Raw genomic sequence first — 8,579 nt, 5'->3', positions numbered from 1 at the left:
AATCTGAAGAGGTGCTGTGGTTTTGTTTTGTTTTATTTATTTATTTATTTTGGCATCGGGAATATCAATCTGATCAACCTTGACACCATGTGATAGAAAGTTCATACATTTTTTTTAATGACACCAGACTTCATAGCATGCTTTGTCTTAATGTTAGATAGCTACTGTTGGCTTTTAGGCTAGAGATAGATTAAAATATGCATTAGTGTTCTGTTCTTCTGTTTCAAACTTTATATGTGTATTGATGTAATGGCAATTATAAGTCAAGAATAAAGCAAAAGCTGGTAAGATCAAATGATTTTCCTTCAGCTGATGGTTAATGTTATAATGTCAATGTCCAATATAGTTTGCTTAAACCATCTTAAAACCTATACTACTGAGGAAAATTGAAATAAGTATTTAACTCTTCTTAAACATTGAATAAATTGTAATTAACCCAATGAAATCATTATATGATTACCATATTCTCTTGAGCCACTTGTGAGGAAATCTTAATAGGAAAGGAATATGTTTCAGAGGAAATAATGTTTCCAGTACCATTTGCTTAAATTATCAAGTGACACAGAAATGTTGATGCTTAGATGCAAATTGGACTGCTCAATTATTACAGCACAAACCTACTTCCCACATTCTTGCCTCAGGAAATTTAAAATCGACCAAGCCCTCCTTAAACACACACACAAAACTACTCTTTGATCACACCTAATGTGTATAAATTGCATGAATATGGAGACGAATTTTAAATGTCTTCTGAGCTGGACTCAGCAAAATTCTTGCCACCATCTTCAATGCAGACGTGATGCAAGGACAAGTAGGCTCTTCAGTCAGTAGTTCTACTTTTTTTGCCTTCCCTCAGCAGTAAGGAGGACAAAACACCAAATAGTCTCTTTTGTTTTTTGTTGTTCTTTGTCAGCCTTGAGTCTTAGCTAAGGATAGTGTCCTTTTACTACAAGTTTAAGGTATACGAGCAAAAACCTATGTGCATTTATGTGCTGGGGCTAAATCCCTGTGTAGTGAAAACCATTAAATCACAGGAAACTTGAGGTTGGAAGGGACTTCAGGAGATAGTCTAGTTTGACCTCCTGCTCAGAGCAGGGTCTTCAGATCTGGTGACTCTGGGCATGGCTTCCTTGACATCACTGGAGTCATGCTGATTTATGTATCAGGCTTTAACTAAGAGGCAAAAAAAATCTGTGGTAGAGATATTCTGCTGTTAGCTTTCTCATGTCACATTAAATCTTGAGTGTGCATTGGTTTTTGTCACAATTTCTTCATGTCATTTGTAAGTAAGTGACATACCTAAAATGCTGTCTGAATTTTTAACTCTTTACCATCAGACAGTGTCAGGCACTTTGCTAAAAATAAGCTTTTAACTAGCTTTCAGACATCAGAGATTGCCATTGTCCTCCCTGTTAGCTCTATTAGCTACATTTGAGTTTTAAATAATATTTAATCCTTTATTTTCTTCAGATGTTGCTCAAAGACCTGGCTCTTCTAAATCCTTTCCTATTTATATATATCTCTACAATCTCCTGTCAAACAACTCTTCTGTCATTTTCTAATTAGCTTTAATAAATTTAAAATTCTGCAAGGAACTGAACCTTAGATGAATTTGTCACACTGTCATGCTGATGAGGATTGGGTAGTTTTCTATCTGCCTCTTTGCCATTAAAAGTAGACTCTGTTTTTGTGTCCTAGAAACAGAAAAGTCTATTATTGAAGCAACAGGTAAATAGAGGACAACTTACACAGATTTTCCTTCTCAAGATCAGACTGGAGAAAACAGAAGACAGCACTTCTTTGTTTTATAAAAGAGTTTTTAGTCTTCAGTCAAATGTATGGCTTATATACATTAATGAAAGAAAAGGTATGAAAAAAAAAACAACTTGCTTTTGACCAAATACCTTTCTGTTACTTGTCAGCTTAGAAAGTGGCAAATAGAAACCATATACGAAAATTAAGTAACACAATCTATAGCTGGTTATTGGATTTGGAGTTGTAAGATTAAATTTGCTAAATGATTTGGAACTACTTAAAAAGTTGAACAATTTTAAAACAAGAAGCATGCTACCAATATATATTCCAGAAGTTTTATGACAGTGGGAGTGTAAGAAAATAGTACAGAAAGCAGCAGACATAATACAAGCACAGCCCTCACCTGAAAAGGAAAAAAAAAAATATAATAAATCATATTTTAACTTAATATGGTTTTTAATAAAAGATCACCAGTAGATTCTGCACTTGTGTTCAAAGTTTCAGCATGTGAGACAACTGAAAATAAGAAGTAAGAAATCTGCTGATGATTTTACTGCAGCTATGGCCAAATGACCTATTCTAGTACTCTTGCAGTGCTGTGCAAGAGAATGATGGTCTACCCAATGGTCTGAGTATCATAAGATATCACATACATAAAGCAAAATGAAGTTTTTGGAAGACTCTTGAACTCAGCGTGTTTTATCTTTTTTGAGATCTACAATGCGTTCACATTTCTATAGGTAGGTTAATCATAAGTGAGTCAGTGGCTGTAGCCCTTTTGACGTCTCATAGAAACCTTGAATAAAATACTGGATGTGTTAAAAATTAATGTCAACCTTCCATGTTCCCAGATTTAATTCCTAGTGTCATTTCTGTTGCTAGTCCTGGTACACTAAATGTTGTAAATGCACTGAAATGTGTCCGCTTCTGGGTGTCACCTTACAGGCATGTAACTAAAATCTGAAAGAGAATGAAACCTGTTCCATTTGGTTCTAAAAACCAAACCTTTAGTCAGCCTGGCAAAGGAAGAAACTTCCTATTTTTTTCTTGCAATTACAAGGAAGAGTAGGAAAAACTTTATCCAAGAAAATCACTAGTTTTAGTTCTAAGCCTGCCCAAATAAACATGGAATTTTAGTAGTAATGGCTTTTAAAATGTTGGTAATATGTATAAATTTGGCATCCCTTAATGTATTTCAGATTATCACATACGGTTACTGGGCAATCAGATATGTTCAGGCTTTCCACTCTCTTTTATGTTGTTGTTGTTTTGGTTTGTTTTTTGTTTGTTTGTTTTAATAAGGAAAGAAATGTACTTTCACCCCAATGTGAATTAGGTGCTGTTCCACTGAAATGTGTGAAAACCAGCGTATATCAAATGGGAATTTGTTTGGAATAGCAGGAAGAAAACCTTAAAAGAGAGCCTATTCACTTGTGTGTGTTATGGAGCCATAGATAATTTTAATTACATTTCCTTTTTATAGGTAGTAAACTACAAGGGAAGTTTTGCTACCCATTCTCTGAAGTTGTTCCTGAGCTTAAGCAACCAATCAATTTTTAATAAAGTGCTACTGAAGAATTCTGTTCTTAATAAATATACAGTGACTTTGAAATATTAACTGTATTGCTACTATTTTTGCTATGTGCATTAGAGAAACAATAATTTTTGCTTTGATCAACTTTCCATCCCTATAGATATACTAGGAGTAATTCTGTGTGGAGTTTTGTGATATTAACTACTTTGGATTCAGATGTTTTGTTTTATTGTGGGGCTTACTTCGTAATATACCTCTTGCTTTGGGTGTCAGTTTATTTGTGCTGAAGAATATCACGCAGCCCAGATCACTCAGTTCTGTGCTGAAATAGGGCCAGACACAGTTGCTATGACTATATATACTTTTTTCACTGTTGTAATCACTTGAATTCTAAACAGGTATGTGCTGCTTCTTCTCTTTTGTACATAGAATCCAAACAGTGGTGCTACAGTTCCAAATGTAATCTCAGGCATTTTCTTTCAAGGTGGGGTAAATCGCTGGGTATCCGGTTCTGTGCTATACATGCATTCTTAGTGTTCGGCCCACTTGGAGTTTAGGCAAACTGAGCATACCCATAACTGTATTAAAGGGTGTAACGAAGTACAAGTCTCACTGTCAGCTCCAGCTCCACCAGTCTTCTCTTAACATTCTTCACTGTTACTTTAGAGAAGGTAGAACAATTTTCTGTGCAAGCTGTTTCTGACAAATATAATCTTTTATATTTAATCCACGTTTTTAATGAGGATATTGGTAGTATACATCCTTGATGTTCGTGACTGAAAATGAGCACTAATCAAGAATGGCATTATAAGACTGCTGAATTTTCATTGTATGTGACCAGGTTTATCTTTACAGTAATAATAGTGTATTTTTACAGTAAATAACTAATGAAAAGTGGGTCAAAAACCAATGTATTTCCATAATATTTTGATGATTTAGAGACATTTTAACTTCTGAGTATATTTTGCTCAGTGAAGGTAAGGTGCTTGAATACGGCAAGTTTCATGTATGAATTTTAGAAGAAGAAAGTACACAAGCAAAATCCAATGTGTGCTTAGAGTGTTATTATTTCTGACTTCATCCATGGACAGTACGTTGCATTAAGTGTGTACAAGCATTGACTTTCTCACTTCTGACCTTAGGTTGTCTTCATTGATTTCCTTTTGACTTGTCTGCTTAGTTAACTGTCATTCACTGCTGAAAAGATGTTTGTTTTTTTTTTTAATTTAATCTTTTAATCTTCAAAATAGTTACAACTGTAAATTAGTTAGCACATCTACAATTTAAAAAACATATGCCAAAAATCTTCAAGAGAGGTTAGTACTCTCTGAAGCTCCATTACTCCACAGAAATCTCCCTGCATTGGTGGAGCTAAGACTTGCCATTGGCAAACAAAGCTGTCGGGTAGCTTCTAGCACCCCCTTTAATATAAGGAGAGTTGAAAGAAAGTCACTTGCTATCACATCTGTGAACATGACACTTAGCAGAACAAAATATTTTTAAAATAAATTCCTTTTAGTTAATCTGATTAGTGGGGGTTTTGGTTGGTTGTTTGTGTGCATGTGTATGCATGCTACTAGTATTAATAGTTGCCTGAGAAACAATGAAGAATAAGGATCAAGGAATTAGAATTAAGTATGAATCCAGTTTCTTTTATTTAAATATTTAATCATTGCCTCAACATACGTGAGTCTTATGTGGCCCTGTCTTTGAATGAGACAAAGTAGTTGCAAAGATATGAAATGTTTTGTTTTATTATTATAAGAAAGTTAGCAGAGAAAATTCAGCTAAATATAATCCTGTGTCTGTAAGAACAGTTACAGAAATCTTCACAGACAGTATTGTAAAATTCAGACTCATCTGATAGGAATTGATGTTTCAAGAAGTATAAAGGCTCATACTTCAATATTTACTTCTTAACTTTGACTCTGCTTTGCTTTGTTTTAGCTGATACAACATTATTAACTGTAAATATATGTCAGTTTTCTGGTTTTTTTTTTAATATATATATATATACACATATTACCCTGATATATATGGATAATAATGATTAATAAATACCATGACTTTCATTTCTACATATGAATTCAGTCCCTAGTAAAAACACTGCATTTCCTAAACTATATGTGGGTTATAAACTGCATCTAGATGCCTCTTCCTCATGCGATTTTCTGTCACAGTGGAGTGAGAAATTATTAGCATCATGTAATGACAGTGACTTGTGTATATGCAAACTTTTGGAGTTGCAAATGATTCAGAGTAAACTTCCTTTAATAATATGCTACCTGATGAAGTGCTGACTGAATATAAGTGTCCCTTCTTTGATCTTTGAATGGTTTTTGTTAGCAACCAGCTATGCTGCATTTAGAAAGGGAAAACTCCCAGGAGATCTGTAATTGATCAGGAATAAAAAATTTCTGACATAAAATATCCTGAAAGAAGGGAATAAAAATTACAGTATTTTTATTTTATTTTATAATATCCAGCTCAGAAATCATATTACAAAAAAAAAAAAAGGCCATTTTTAATCTTTCTACTCTAGGGCACATCATATGTCTCTATATATTCATATGTGTATTCTTGGGCAGTTCTTACAGCTTGAAAGATTCTGAATTCATTTTTATAATTCATTTATGTTACACAGAGGGGAACATTTTTCTTTAGCCCCATTGTCATCCCTTTACAAAACAAAACAACAACAAAAATTATTTCTGCCCAAGCAGTTAGCATCATCTAAACCCTTTTATAAAATTGTCTTTAGGCAACAAAGACCATCAAACAACATGCAATAAGCTCTGTTACTGTTTTCTAGGCATTTCTGCATTTTTATTCCATGTCATTTATAAATATTTTAAAGTTACCAGAAAATATGTTTATGGAGTCTCCAATGCAATAAGAAACCATGATTCTCCCTGACTTAGTTAGTACATAGCTCTTAAATGCTCCCTGACTTTAGAAAGGTTATCTTGCGTAAAAGTATATCCTGCTAAGATTTCAGAGCAAGTCACTTCCTAATGTGTTTACACAGATGTACGAATGTGCATCTCCTAATTTTGTCTATATCTCAAGGTGCTATTCTCTCTTGTTGTTGATTATATAAATTTCAAATGCAAATCTATTTTATAATTTCTGAGTAATGTAATACAGCATTAATAACTATTGCATTGATTGAGTATTCCATTTAAATGAGTTTGATGCTATTCAAGACAACAACACATAAGAGGAGAAAGTATGAAGAATATCTGTATAAATATTTGTATGTATAAGATAATATCACATTTACTGTAGGATTGCATATTAGATTTGCACATATATGGATTTACTGTAGGCTTCATCTATGGACTGTCATTAATGTTGCCCTGAACATGCTATATCCTGTAGTAATCAGAATTCCTGGAAAATATAATAATACCTATGTGAAAATAACATAATTTTAATTTCTGACTAGAAAACTTCTCATTGTTAATTTTTTAAGATGAGAACAGCATATCAGTATCCTAATTAAATTAGATGTTCCTTTGAACAATGTTCTCATGATGAAAGACCCATGCAAATCATTTCTCTCAGCAAAGTTCATGGCTTCTTAATGAGAATGGTTTGAAGGCAGAAAATGTAACTCATACAAATTAGTTTTGGGGGACAAAAATTGTAATTTGAGGGAAAAATTCTCTCGTTCACAGTTTTTCACTAGAGTCCTTATATTTCACTTACAGACACAATGACTAATAGCAGGAGTTCACTCTTAGCAGAAACAAAGCATTGTGCTACAAAATTATTCCTATCTTTCTGCAAAATTGATCTCTTCTGTCAATTCAGATTGCATGTAGAAATATCTGCCAGTATTTTTGTTAGCTAAGAAAAAAGGTGCCATCTGTAACATATTTTGAACCAATTACAACTGTATATAATTTTTCTCTAAATTTGGTAATGGAAATTTTCATAATTGAAATTCTGAAGTTGTTACTGTTTTCAGTAGGTCTAGAATGTTATTATCTAGACCGGCACGGCATTGCTAGTCGGTCGAGGGAAGTGATTGTCCCGCTCTACTCTGCGCTGGTGCGGCCTCACCTCGAGTACTGTGTGCAGTTCTGGGCACCACAGTACAAAAAGGACATTAAACTATTGGAGAGTGTCCAGAGGAGGGCAACAAAGATGGTGAAGGGCCTAGAGGGCAAGACATATGAGGAGCAGCTGAAGTCACTTGGCCTGTTCAGCCTGGAGAAGAGGAGGCTGAGGGGGGACCTCATCGCAGTCTACAACTTCCTCGCGAGGGGGAGCGGAGAGGCAGGTGACCTGTTCTCCGTAAACACCAGTGATAGGACCCGCGGGAACGGTGTGAAGCTGCAACAGTTGTTGCAGCTCAAAGTCTCTGAAATAATGAGGACTGTGCTGCAGCATAAGGTGTCTTTAGGGTATAATCCCAAGGGTATGTTAAATGTCCTAGGGCATGCTATGAGGATGTGTAAGAATGTGTTGAAAGATATATGCTGTGTATGAGGCCAAATTTGATTCAGTCTTTCTGAAGCATTTCTGCAAGTGAGTTATTGAATTAAGCATTGTATTAAAAGAAACCTATTAAGTGAATCCCAAAATGCCTGTGAGTAAACTAACTTTAATGCTATGAAGACGATGGGAGCATTGGGGACTGTATGTTCCTGACTATTTGGTGTAGGCACACCCTACAGTATTTATTCAGAATTTTAAAGTGCTGAAAGTACATTATCTTTAATGGGATTTATGTTCTTCAATGCTACAGATGCCCTTGAAAATTTCAGCTACATCTGTGCTATAACGAGTGTTGCAAAGATTACAGTATTACTGTCAACTCCAACTCATAAGTAGAACAGTGTTAAATAGTTACAATAAAAGACATCTACTCCTAAACAAGAAGAGATTGTGGTTTTGTACCAGAGCAACAGAATTTGCTATATTCCTATGAATTTCCATATTAATGAAATTACACAGTATTTTACGTTTTCTGGTATGCAGGCTTGAAGAACATAAGCTTCTAATTGAAAAGGTCCATCTTTCTTGTACTGGGTAGCCCAGTACTGGGGAGAGTTCAGATATAAAGAAAGTCAGACATTTGCCTGGGGTGATATGACTAAAAAAGCAATGGGTGGTTTACACAAACCATGAAAATAAAAAAATCACTACATAGTGACAACAGAAGCACTTTGAGAAAAATATCCATGCACAACCCACACGGTGTAGAAGGCTGCACCCAAGGTACAACTGCTACATGTAAAATCCAGGCTGATCTCAGACTTGTTTAGGGCTCAGATGCCTT

Source organism: Anser cygnoides, chromosome 8 (assembly GCF_040182565.1).
Source record: "Anser cygnoides isolate HZ-2024a breed goose chromosome 8, Taihu_goose_T2T_genome, whole genome shotgun sequence".
Lineage (NCBI taxonomy): Eukaryota > Metazoa > Chordata > Aves > Anseriformes > Anatidae > Anser > Anser cygnoides.
Note: the sequence above shows the minus strand (reverse complement) of the source record.